The 11,975-nt window shown below is 33.0% G+C and overlaps 1 protein-coding gene across 8 annotated transcripts in view; it reads left to right on the top strand.

Annotated features, from left to right (window-relative positions):
- Window positions 1-11,975, top strand: part of LOC116846727 (ankyrin repeat domain-containing protein 50) — a 692,623-nt gene that overhangs the window by 124,379 nt on the left and 556,269 nt on the right. The window lies entirely within an intron of this gene.

The following is an 11,975-nucleotide window of genomic DNA, read 5'->3' as shown; positions in this document are numbered from 1 at the left end:
GTATATTTTAATAACTGTGCCTTGCTCATCGTATTTATCATCACAGTTCTAGCAGCATAATTATTGTCGTCCCACTCATTCCATACTTTAAATTTAGCAGCGTACTCGGCATCGTCTTCTTCAGGTTTTTCGGGCGGTTTCATACCTATTACTTTTTTCCAAAGCTTCTTGGTTCTCAATATACCTTCAATTTTTTCACTCCACAAAAAATAGTTGCCATCGTCAAGTGGCTCAACGCTTGAGAGATTCCAGTTCTCTGCCATCTTGGAAAAAACGGCTTCCTCGTCTCAATCCTCTTGTATCAGTCGTCTCGATCGCCACTCAGAAATGAGTTGCAACCACGCTCTGCTACCAATTGTTGGAGTGGATACAGGTCTGGATAAGAACTAACACACAATAACTATCACCTTGTTACACACTTGAAAATGAATATAGGTTTTATTCTGATCCGGATACAAGCGGCACTTCCTTCTAGTAGAATCCTTCTCCTCCCTCTCCTTTCTCAAAACAAAAACTAACATGATGCGCAACCCGCACCACCAACGCTCGTGGCGATACTACCGCCATCTTCAGATCTTCCGCAAGGAGTCGATAAAGACAACTCCACAGTATCGACAATTTCTATAAAAAATATTTATTTATTTATAAAATAACACATTTCATAATGTTAATAAGAAATATTGTAAAATAATACATATAAAGACATGAGAATTTACAGGGTTGGGAACGTTGCTTTTTAAAAGTAACGCGTTATCGTTACCGTTACTTGCGGTAAAAAGTAACTCGTTACCGTTACTCGTTACTGATTCTAAAAAGTAACGCGTTACCGTTATTTGAAAAGTAACGATAAAAAATCGTTACGTTTCCGTTACTTTTGTAAAAAAAAAGTTAAAATCGGCTTATAAAACGAATAGTAAGAGAGATAATACATAAATTATACATATATAAAGACAAAATATAAGATATTTAAGCGAAAAGCACATATTCTTGTATAACGACATAAAACTCATTCTACATTAGTTGCAAATCGCAAGGTCGCAAAGAAATTGACTAATTATAGTCGATTGTTCTTCTTGCGATCGAAGAATAATCAATTATGATTGGTTAATTTCCTTGCGATCTTGCGATTGCGAGTCATTTTGAATTTCGACAGTCTGCGGTCAGATTCCTAAGGGTTAAGGAGCGCCGCACACGAATTGACATAACAGTAACGTAAAACGTACCGTAAAAATGGACCAATTACAATCGAGTATTCACAAAAATGGCGACCTTACGGTTCGACGATACTCAAAGTGATTGGTCAATTCTTACGGTACGTTACTGTTATATCAATTCGTGTGCGGCGTCCCTTAACCCTTTCCGGCATAGTGTACTGTATACTGGTACTGTATACAGTGTACTGTACACTTTTTTGCCCTTAGTTTTTTATATTTTTTTACGTAGTTTTCAACACATCTGTACAGTAAAAAGCACATTATCAGTTATGTAGAACATCAGTTGTCATTAAAAAATTTTGAAAACATTCTTATTGTTGAGGAAATGTATTTTATAAATAAACAAACTACAAAAATACTGCTTTTTTATACAATAAATGTAATTGTGACTAACTAATAATAATTAATAAGCTGAAAATAAGGTCTAAGGTTTTTGGAGTCGCTGATTACGAATCCGGAGTCAGATTTTCAAAATTCAAAATGGCGGATTCAATATGACGGACGAATTTTTAAAAAATTATCAGATTTCTATGAAACTTGGTATTTAAGGGTTTCTTGGGTCGCTAATTACGAATCCGGAATCAGATTTTCAAAATTTAAAATGGCGGATCCAATATGGCGGGCGAATTTTAGAAAATTATAATATTTGTATGAAACCTAGTATGTAATGTTTTTTGGGTCGCTGATCAAATTTTCAAAATTAGCATCGTTAGCTCTGGGTAACGCTAAAACGAGATTTTCTCTCGCTAAAGCGAGAGAATATTTTCTACCTTTTGAAAAGACTCATTTTTTACATGTTTGGCACACTACATTGGATCAAAAAATTTATTCTTGATTTTAGATTCGTAATCAGCTGCCAAAAAGATCTCCGCCAACTAATTTTGAAGACCTAAAACACATTCTTTTATTTCTTGGTCTTCTGTATTGGATTAAACATTTTGAATTTTGAAAATTTGATATTTGATTCGTAATTAACGACCCTAAAAACCGTCGAGTAATGATTTTCATGATATTTTATCCACTTTTTAACATGTTTGTCCACCATTTTGGATCCGTCATTTTGAATTTCGACAATCTGAGATCAGATTCATAATCAGCGAACCAAAAAACACTAGATACTAGGTTTCATACAAATACTATAATTTTCTAAAATTCGTCCGCCATATTGGATCCGCCATTTAAAATTTTGAAAATCTGGCTTCGAATTCGTTATCAGCGATTACCAAAAACCCCTAAAGGTACATTTATCTGAAATTAATTTGATAGAGAAATGTATGTTGCAAAGGATTAAGCGTGGTCTACAATGAGAACTTAAGACATAAAATTTAAGCTTTAAGTCCTAAGAAGTTGATCAATCACAGTCAATTATAGAAAAATAATTGACTGTGACTGATCAATTTCTTACGGCTTAGAGTTTAAAGCTTAAATTTTAAGGCTTAAGTTCTCATTGTAGACCACGCTTTAGAGGCTTTCTACAATAAGCAATAAATTTTAAGTTGCAATAAAATTGACCAATTACAGTGGATTATTCTTCTAATAGTCGACTATGATTGGTCAATTTTGTTATGACTTAAGATTTATTGCTTATTGTAGAATAGGCTTTACGAAAAGCATATTAATTGTTTATCGTGTGCAAACTTTCGTCGCGTGGCAAGTGTTGCCGCGTTCTGTGTACTATTATTACGGGTCGTAATAAGATGCATTAAAATTTACAAATTAACAAATTTACAAATTTACAAATTAACAAAAAAATTTACAAAATACAATGTTTAAAAAATATATATAAATTTTACACACACACACACACACACACACACACACTATTGTGATCAAATAGTATCGGGAATGGTTCAGTTAAACTATGCGCATGCAAGATGGCGTTGTTGTTGCTTTTTTCCCAGGTTGGTACGACTTTTATCGACATCTAGTTGCAATCCATATGTCATTGTCTGTTTTTGTTTGCAAATAAATGTTTGTTTTGTGTGTAAAGAATTTTTGTTCCGGCGATTTTCCAAAATGTCGAGTGTAATTGAGCAAAAAACGTGCATTAAATTTTGTTTTCGCAGCGGAATTATTGCTATAAAAACATTGCAAATATTGCAAAAAGCTTTTAATGACTACTCTATCAAAAACAAGAGTTTCGAATGATACAAGATGTTCAAGAAAGGCAGAGAATGCGTCGAAGATGAATCACGCTCTGGTAGACTATCCACTTCAATTGATGAGCAATATGTCGCTCAAGTTAGAGATTTGGTGCTCAATGTTCGTCGTTTAACAATTAAGAATATTATTAAACATGTTCCAGTATCATTTAACTCTTGTCAAGCAATTTTAAAAGATCATTTGTGCTTGCGGCGCGTCGCTTTTCGAGTTGTTCCGAAAATGTTGAATATTTTCCAAAAATAACATGTTTAAGTGGCCGAGGAGATGCTTTCTGGAGGTGAATTGTTCTTAAAACGCATTATTACTAGTGGTATAACATGGATTTACGCTTTTGATACCGAAACAATCAAGTAAATAGCGCTCGAAAGGTAAAGCAAGACCGAAAAAAAAACTATGTTAAAGTCAGTAAAAAATCAAGGTAATGTTGATTGTTTTCTTGAATTGTCATGGTGTTGTGCATTACGAATTCCTTCCGACGGGCTAAACTGTCAACAAAGAATATTTGAAGATTTTGCATCGTTTACGTGAAGCAATTCGTAGAAAACGACCTGATTTATGGATGCATTATCGTAGTGTAAATTCATGAGATAACTCATGGATTTGCACCACGATAATGCATCTACTCACAATGTTGTTGTTCGTGAATTTTTGGCCAAAAATTCAACAAATACGGTTCCACAAACTCTATATTTATCTGATATGGCATCGTGTAATTTTTTTCTTGTTTCCTCGACTAAAATTTCCGCTTTGTGGTAACTGTTTTAAGTCAATTGATGCTATAAAAGAGAATTTGCTGCGAGTCCTAAAGGGAGTTTCACGAAAACGACTTAAAAGCATGTTTCGAGAATTCAAAAAAATGTTGGCATAAGTGCATTATAGTGGGAGGGGATCACTTTGAAAGGGACGAAATAAATTTTCTTAAATAAATTCAATAATAAAATAATAATAAATGAAATAAATGAAATAATTAATTTTCTTGAATAAATCCAAGTCGTGCATTTTATTGAGCCATTTCCGATACTTTTTGATTATAGTAGTATATAAAATTATTTGTGCAATTTTACACTATGGTGAAAGTATAATTAATGGACATTATACAAATTTTATTTGTACGTATTAAGAACACAAAATGGATTTTAATTAATGATTCTACAATGAAAAAGTACGGCTACAAAATTCCAAAGATGCATACATTTTCTTTGCTGAAAAAGTAATGTAATAATATTTGTACCTAAAAATCTATACAAAAAGCAGTGAGATCGTAATAGTCTTTACAAAAGAAAAAAATCGCCGAGTACATATTAAATAAAAGTGCCAAAACAAAACGTACCAAACATAAAGTACCAAAACAAAACTACTAAACAAAAGGTACCATACAAACAATACCACACTAAAAGTACTAATAAAACAAAACTACTAAACAAAAGGTATCATACAAACAATATCACACTAAAGGTACTATACAAACAATACCACTAAAAATTATCAAAACAAAAAATACAAAATGGAAAGTACAGGGTTGTATTTACATACATACAGGTACATACATACATTTACATACAGGTCAGTACGATGGGTTGTCTCGTCGGCAGGCGCGCATACCGTGTCATAGTAGACCTTGTCACGTAAGCTTTTTTTCCTATAAAGTTTTCACGATCGCGACGGACTTATGATCGGACTATTAATCAGTTATAACAGAAATAACAATACAGATGTAAAAATGGATGTGATAAGAATAATATGTTAATGGGAAATGGAGATTTTATTTTAATAAAAAAATTTCGGTGAAATTCAGAGTTTCGAAAGAGATGAAAAAGAAGGAGTCGTAAGTCTCATGTGATTGGTTGCTGCTTGCATCCAATTTCACTTTGGAGTTAGCTTCTTTAAAAAATCGAGTGGATCAGAAACGCAACGTAAATTAAATAATCGTAATTAAACTGATGATGACTATTGAATGCTACGAATAAAATGACATTCCGATATATACCGTATATGCAACAGTTCTGTGTGATAATTTAATAATTTAATTATCTCGCAGATTCGAGATGTTGTAAAACCGTTATCATGATTTTTTATCCGTTGGCATCAGTTTAATTACGATTATTAAGTTCCGTTGCCTTTCTGATTTACTCGACTTTTTGAAGAAGTTGTCTCTAAAGTGAAATTTGATACGAGCAGCAGCCGATTACATGAGGCTTACGACTCTTTCTTTTTTATCTCTTTAGAAACTCTGAATTTCACCGAAATTCAGATTTTAAATGCCAATAAAAATAATAATAATAAAGAGATTGTGATAGAAGAAAGTTTATTGTTCTATTTTCCGGCTCTCTCATTAATCCAAATTATTCCAATTATATGTATAACATTATCATGTCCACATGTGTGTTTTTAAAATTCTATAAATAAATATATAAGAAACGTATCAGTGAAAGGTCAGTGAAAATCGAGGGCTACAAAATGACTGTGATTAATAGTTTTTGATTAAAATAACTTCCATCTCTTATTATCATATTATTCTTATCAAATCCATTTTTACATCTGTATTGTTATTTCCGTCATAACCGATTAATAGTTCAATCGTAAGTCCGTCACGATCGTGATAACTTGTAGAGAACGCAGTAAACTTCATAGGAAAGAAAGCGCGTATAACAATTTTGCCAACTGCCGTGTCTACTATGACACGGTACTACGCACGCCTGTCGACGAGGCAACCTGTAAGTGCAACTATACATGTTAACTTAAAGTATAAATGTTGTAAATTAATAATATTAAAAAAGAAGTAAGATCAATATAATAAAGTACGTATATGTAAATAAATACTTATTACACGAGTAATTGTGTGATAAGTATCAATAATATTAATAATTAAATGCTGAAATATCCAAGTATCAAATTGAGAAAAACTTGACATTGAGGATCAAAAACTCGACGTATCCCAATGAATACATCATTCTTCAATATAAATGTTCATAATGCTACTAATAATTTTATGTACATTATTGAAAATATATGGAGTATTCTTTGTCAAATTTGACATTCTTCTGTGCAAAAATTGGGACAACCAAAAAATTTCTTTTTGGACTTATTTTATAGCTATATATAAGGTGTAGTAAAACGAAATCCATTATTTTTGCATGAAATTGAAGGCTTTATTTGGCATAGTTAGAATGATCCGAGTTAGATCAAATATGCACCGTTTTGTTCGATAACTTGTTGCCATTTGGAAGGTAATTCCATTATGCCTCTCTCATAGAAACCCTTGTCCCTATTGGCAAAAAACTGGGACAGTCGATTTTCACAAACTTCTCTTGAGGCGAATTTTTCACCAGCAAAATCATTCGCCATGGAACAAGTGGTAATCACTTGGTGCCAGGTCCGGACTATAAGATGGATGCATAAGAACCTCCCAACCAAGCTCCCGGAGCTTCTGGCGAGTCACTATCGATGTGTATGGCCTGGCGTTGTCCTGATGGAACACAATTCCTCTCCTATTGGCCAAAGCTGGCCGCTTCTGGGCGATTGATTCCTTCAGACGGTCCAATTGTTGACAGTACAAGTCCGAATTAAGAGTTTGGCCGTAGGGGAGCAGCTCATAGTGGATGATTCCCTGCCAATCCCACCAAACGCACAGCAAAGCCTTCCTGACCGTCAATCCTGGCTTGGCCACCGTTTGCGCCGGCTCACCGCGTTTCGACCACGACCGTTTTCGCTTGACGTTGTCGTAAGTGACCCACTTTTCATCACCAGTCACCATCCGCTGCAGAAATGGGCCGATTTTGTTGCGATTCAGCAGCGATTGCAGATAGAAATTCGGTCCATGAGGTTTTTTTGCGTTAACTCGTGTGGCACCCATACATCGAACTTCTTTTTGTATCCAGCCTTATTCAAGTGGTTCCAAACGGTTTTTTGTGCAATGTTTAGCTCCTGGGCAATCGAAACAGTGCTTACATGACGGTCGGACTCGACGATTTCCATTATTTTATCGACATTTTTGACAATTGGCCTTTCAGAGCGTGGTGCATCTTTGACATCAAAAGTACCGGAACGGAGTCGACGAAACCAAAATTGCGCGTGATTGGCTGTTACAGTATCAGGACCATAAACACTATTCACATTTTCAGCCGCCTGGTTTGAGTTTTCACCTTTATCGAAGAAAAACTGTAAAATATGGCGTATTTTCTCTTTGCTGGTCCATCTTTGACGCGCTCTCAAACAATACTGAGTCAAACAATCATAAAACTGTCTGAGAAGTTTTTTTAGGACGAAATCTTATCTTTCTAACGCCATCTAGCGTAAACCGATCGCACTTATACAACGCGAGATACACATTACTAAAGCCATCTATTGGAAAAATAATGGATTTCTTTTTACTACACCTTATATATATTTTTTTTTGTTTAAACCTTGGCTTTTTTAAAAGACCTATTTGACGGACCCAATACGGCGGTCAAAATCTGAGGAAAACGAACTATAAATAGTGAAATCACTAATTAAGACATATTAAACCGGTTGTTATTTTCATGAAATCTAATATTACAGTGTTTTTTCAGTTGCTAATAACGAACTTGTAATCAGCATATCAAATTTCAAAGTGGTAGTATCCAATGTAGCGGTTAAATGCTACGAAAATTGTAAAAAATAATGATATTGTTAATTAAGATTTATACTGTAGGTTCAATGCTCATTAAATTCAGAATTGCAACGTTTCTTCAATCGCTGATTTTAAATCTATGATGACAGCATCACATTTCAATATGGCGGATCCAATATAGTGGCTCAGGTTTACGGAAGACAATTTAGCAATTGTGAAATTCTGAATTAGAACTAACGACTAGTTTCAATTTTCATGAAAATTAGTATTACAGTGTTTTTTAGTCGCTAGTAAAAAATCAGTTCACATGTCAAACTTTAGAATGATTGGAGCCAATATGGCGGCTAAATGCTGCGAAAACATTTAACAATATATAACTAAACTTCAAAATCTCGGTTCCATTACTTAGTATTTTCTAATGAAAATGTTGTAATATTAATTTTCATGAAAATTGGAATTAGTCGTTACTTTTAAGGAGTTATATGCAGTCAGAAATTTGGAAATTTTAGATTTTTCAAAAATTACATTTTTTAAAAATCATTATTTTGAAAATATTCCCTTAAAATTTCAAGTTGATTCGAAGAAAATTTACAGAACACATAAGCATGTGCGCGTCGAAGCGCTTCGTTTCTCATTCGAAAATGTGGCCTGGACGTGTCTGTGTTTGATTTCAGTTGTCACTTTGAAATTGCTCTTAGGTTATCTATTGGTTAGGTTAAGTATTGTTAGTATTTACATACCTATGTAAGTGTATGTGTATATTCGAGTGATCAAGTTTCTAACGATCTTTGAGACGAATATAAATAAAATGGGCAGTATAGTTACTAACGTCGAGCTGAGCTGTCGATTTCTGTGTAATTTTTGTGTAGTTTTATTCTATCATGGGTCGTAATAAAGGTTCGAGAGAATTAAGAGAATCATCTATCACCATCGAACACTACAGTTCGATGGTTGAAATCCATATCACAGAAAATGCCCGGTTGTCGCTGACAACCGTCGCGGTGTTCTTGGCAGCGCGCTTCAACGAAAGGCGAGTTGAAATCATTTCAACATGATTATGCATCTTTACCGTCAGATGTTTTAACCGCAATAAAGTCTATAAAGATATGAAGATTTAAGTAACGACTCTCCATTAGAAAGGTATGTAGGTAGTTTTACGCAAAATACGAATGAAAGTTATAATCAGCTGATATAGAAAATCAGTCCAAAAATTTATCTGAGCGGCTATGTCATCGTAGAATTAGCTGCATATATTGTTGCTTGTATGTTCAATGAGAGATCAGCAGCATTATTATGCATTCTTCATTCAATGGGTGTAAACATCGGACGGTACACTCATGATTACCAGTAGGGAGGATGCGGAGCGCATATAGGTCTCCGACAAGAGAGCGCAGACGAACACGCGCGAGAATGCTTTGTCGACAATATCAAATCGACATTTTGGAGGCAGCTTTTTCAACAGAACTTCTTTTATATGGACTTGATGATTTTATGTAAGTTGAAAAAAAATTTTTTAACTTACAAGGGGAGGACCAGGTGACTCACTCTGAGATTTCGACCCCAATTTTTTAAATTATTCTGGAGATGAAAAAAAAAAGATACGTGTCCCGGCGTTTGATAGAATAGGCCTTAGTTTCGGAGTAATTAATTTGTGAAAATTGGCCATATTCGAAGCGCACCGCGGCGCGCCATATGAGCCTTCCCGGTAACTGTACTTCTAATCAGTGCAGTTGGCTTCGTGAGTTAGGTGCTTGCTTCATAATTCGTAAGATCCAAGTTCGCTCACGGAGGTGAGCAATAATTTTTTTTTTAATGAGTGTTTTTATTTATTTTTATTTATTTTGATGATATTGATATAGTATGCAAATTTTTGAAATAGAAAATTTAATTTAATATCACATTCTAAACATTAATTTAAATTTAATTTTAAGAGAATTTTAAATTTTAATAAAGATTCATTCTTTAATTCATTCACAATTATCACCGGGAGCTTTTACAGATATGATTAAGTACGCTTGGTTTGCATCGAAATTAATTCCTGAAAGAAATGTGTTTCGAAACGTCAACGAAATAATATAACGTAACGAATATGTTTCCCCCCGGACTTACGAAAAAATAAATGTGTATGTAATACTCCTTCATTTATTCATTGTGCAAACTATAAAGAAAATTTATATGCTTTAAATATTTTTATGATGTTTATCATCCAAGTAATTGTTCCGCATCGAAATAATTTAATTTTGTAGTAAATCCGCAATACTTAAATAATTGAATTTTGTAATAAAAATATTCACATTTACATTTCAGATGTTTGTTTATTCTTCTTCTTCTACGATTAATTATTTTAAAAACTAGAAATTTAAAATACTGTTAATATTATTTCCAATTAAATTTTAAATTTAAACAATTTGAAAATTTAGATACGTTGTCTTTATATGTTATCCATTACAAATAAATTATATATTATTATTATTATTTATTTATTATTTCAAATATTATTACTTGAATTAAAATTCCCTTAAAATTAAATTTAAATTAATGTTTAGAATGTAATATTAAATTAAATTTTCTATTTCAAAAATTTGCATACTATATCAATATCATCAAAATAAATAAAAATAAATAAAAACACTCATTAAAAAAAAAAAATTATTGCTTACCTCCGTGAGCGAACTTGGATCTTACGAATTATGAAGCAAGCACCTAACTCACGAAGCCAACTGCACTGATTAGAAGTACAGTTACCGGGAAGGCTCATATGGCGCGCCGCGGTGCGCTTCGAATATGGCCAATTTTCACAAATTAATTACTCCGAAACTAAGGCCTATTCTATCAAACGCCGGGACACGTATCTTTTTTTTTTCATCTCCAGAATAATTAAAAAAATTGGGGTCGAAATCCCAGGGTGAGTCACCTGGTCCTCCCCTTGTTAGTGTAATCTACTCTTAAAAGTTTAAACGTATTTTTCTGAAAACATTATTTTTAAAATTGGTGGCCAAAATATCTCAAAATCTACTGTACCGATCGGTCTCAAATTTTAAACTTTTTTTAGACATAATCCCTGTACTTGATCGAAGGATTTGTTATTATAAAAGAACTTTTGATTTTATAAACAAAAAATGACCGTTTTTTGGCGTGAAATTCGCTACTTTTATTTTGAACAGTCACCATTTTGAAATCTTATTATTTCGAGAAATCTTTCGATTAGGTACACAAGAAACACATACAAAAAATAAATCTTTTTGATTTTTTGTTTTCAGATAAATTAGCTTCGTGATATCATGGTCACCATATTGGCCTCGTGATATTGTGGTTACCATATTGACTTCGTCATATCGTGGTCAGCTTATTATTTATATTTCTAAACAAAAAAATTATTAAAATTATATTAATATATACTTTTAAGGACACTAATTACTATAATAAAAGTATATATAGTTTTTTCAAAAAGAATTATAAAGATTGGCTTCCTGACTGCATGTACCCTCTTAATTCAGAATTTTGCAATCGTTAAAGTGTCTTCCGTAAATCTTGACTATCATATTGAGTCCGCTATATTCAAATTTGACACTGCCATCATGGATTTAAAATTAGTGATTGAAGGAACGTTGCAATACTGAATTTAATGAGCATTAAACTTACAGTTAAGTTACAGTTAACAATATTATTATTTTTTACTATTTACGTAGCATTCAGCTAAATTGAATCCAGCCATTTTGAAATTTGATATACTAAATACAAATTCGTTATTAGCGACTGAAAAAACACTATAATACTAGATTTCATGAAAATAGCCGGTTTAATACGTTTAAATTAATGATTTCACTATTTATAGTTCGTTTTCTTCAGATTTTGACTGCCGTATTGGGTCCGTCATATGGATTTTTTAAAAATGCCAGGGTTTAAACAAAAGTACATATGTATAGCTATAAAATAAGCTCAAAAGGAAATTTTTTGGTTGCTCCAATGTTTGGACAGAAATGATCAGATTTGCCAAAAAATGCCCC

Source organism: Odontomachus brunneus, unplaced genomic scaffold (assembly GCF_010583005.1).
Source record: "Odontomachus brunneus isolate Ranch 3 - 2012 unplaced genomic scaffold, Obru_v1 Obru_scaffold_068, whole genome shotgun sequence".
NCBI lineage: Eukaryota > Metazoa > Arthropoda > Insecta > Hymenoptera > Formicidae > Odontomachus > Odontomachus brunneus.
Note: the sequence above shows the minus strand (reverse complement) of the source record. Positions and strands in the feature narration are given on the sequence as shown.